At 41.6% G+C, this 2,064-nt stretch overlaps 1 non-coding gene across 1 annotated transcript; it reads right to left on the bottom strand.

Moving 5' to 3' along the window:
* Positions 1-766: 766 nt before the first annotated feature.
* Positions 767-874, bottom strand: LOC130942694 (small nucleolar RNA R71). Its single transcript, XR_009071256.1, has one exon. It is a non-coding gene; the product is annotated as a small nucleolar RNA R71 (small nucleolar RNA).
* Positions 875-2,064: the final 1,190 nt, after the last annotated feature.

Below are 2,064 nucleotides of genomic sequence, written 5' to 3'. Positions count from 1 at the left end.
TAACATCTTTTTAATTGAATTTTCAAAATTTCTCTTCCCTCCTTCCCACATCCTTCTATTTATGGAGTACTACTCCTTCTTAATGCACAATTCGAACTCTATCTAATCAAGTTCGAATTCTTCTACCTTCTCTTCTTCTATTTTTCTTTTCCTCTGACACTTCAAGGAATCTCTATACTGTGACATAGAGGATTCCATATTTTCTTGTTCTCTTCTCTTTCATATGAGCAGGAACAAAGACAAAGGCATTCTTGTTGAAGCTGACCCTGAACCTGAAAGGACCTTGAAGCGAAAGCTAAGAGAAGCTAAGACTCAACTCTCTGTTGAGGACTTGACCGAATTCTTCAAGGAAGAAGAACCCATGGCAGCCGAAAACAACAACAATACCAACAATGCAAGGAAGGTGCTGGGTGACTTTACTGCACCTACTCCTGATTTCTATGGGAGAAGCATCTCTATCCCTGCCATTGGAGCAAACAACTTTGAGCTTAAGCCTCAATTAGTTTCTCTAATGCAACAGAATTGCAAGTTCCATGGACTTCCAATGGAAGATCCTCATCAGTTCTTAGCTGAATTCTTGCAAATCTGTGACACAGTCAAGACTAATGGGGTAGACCCTGAGGTCTACAGACTGATGCTATTCCCTTTTGCTGTAAGAGACAGAGCTAGAATATGGTTGGATTCTCAACCTAAAGAAAGCCTGGACTCTTGGGAAAAGCTAGTCAATGCCTTCTTGGCAAAGTTCTTTCCACCACAAAGATGGAGTAAGCTTAGAGTGGAAGTCCAAACCTTCAGACAGAAGGATGGAGAATCCCTCTATGAAGCTTGGGAAAGATACAAACAATTAATCAGAAGATGTCCTTCGGACATGCTTTCTGAATGGAGCATCATAGGTATTTTCTATGATGGTCTCTCTGAACTATCCAAGATGTCCTTGGATAGCTCTGCTGGAGGATCTCTTCATCTGAAGAAGACGCCTGCAGAAGCTCAAGAATTGATTGAAATGGTTGCAAATAACCAATTCATGTACACTTCTGAAAGGAATCCTGTGAACAATGGGACTAGTCAGAAGAAAGGAGTTCTTGAGATTGACACTCTGAACGCCATACTGGCTCAGAACAAGATATTGACTCAACAAGTCAACTTGATTTCTCAAAGTCTGTCTGGAATGCAAAATGCACCAAACAGTACTAAGGATGCTTCATCTGAGGAAGAAGCTTATGATCCTGAGAACCCTTCCATGGAAAAGGTGAATTACCTAGGAGAACCCTATGGAAACACCTATAATTCTTCATGGAGAAATCACCCAAATCTCTCATGGAAGAATCAAGAGAGACCTCAACAAGGTTTCAATAACAATAATGGTGGAAGAAACAGGTTTAGCAATGGCAAGCCTTTTCCATCATCTTCTCAGCAACAGACAGAGAGTTCTAAGCAGAATACTTCTGACTTAGCAACAATGGTCTCTGATCTAATAAAGACCACTCAAAGTTTCATGAATGAAATAAGGTCCTCCATTAGAAATCTGGAAGGACAAGTGGGACAGCTGAGCAAGAAAATTACTGAACTCCCTCCTAGTACTCTCCCAAGTAATACAGAAGAAAATCCAAAAGGAGAGTGCAAAGCCATAGACATGGCCGAATATGGAGAGGAAAGAGAGGAGGAGGACGCCACTGAGGAAGACCTCAGTGGGCGTGTACCAATCTCCTCTGAGTTCCTCAATGAGGAACAATGGGAATCTAAGGCTCAAAATGAGACCATAGAGATTCCATTGGACTTACTTCTGCCTTTCATGAGCTCTAATGAGTATTCTTCCTCTGAAGAGGATGAGTATGTCACTGAAGAGCAAGTTGCTAAATACCTTGGAGCAATCATGAAGCTAAATGACAAGTTATTTGGAAATGAGACTTGGGAGGATGAACCACCTTTGCTCACCAAAGAACTGGATGACTTGTCTAGGCAGAAACTGCCTCAAAAGAGGCAAGATCCTGGGAAGTTTTCTATACCTTGTACCATAGGCACCATGACCTTCAAGAAGGCCTTGTGTGACTTAGGGTCAAGTGT

This window comes from Arachis stenosperma, chromosome 7 (genome assembly GCF_014773155.1).
Source record: "Arachis stenosperma cultivar V10309 chromosome 7, arast.V10309.gnm1.PFL2, whole genome shotgun sequence".
Taxonomy (NCBI): domain Eukaryota; kingdom Viridiplantae; phylum Streptophyta; class Magnoliopsida; order Fabales; family Fabaceae; genus Arachis; species Arachis stenosperma.
The sequence above is the reverse complement of the archived record's forward strand: the minus strand, read 5'-3'. Positions and strand labels throughout refer to the sequence as shown.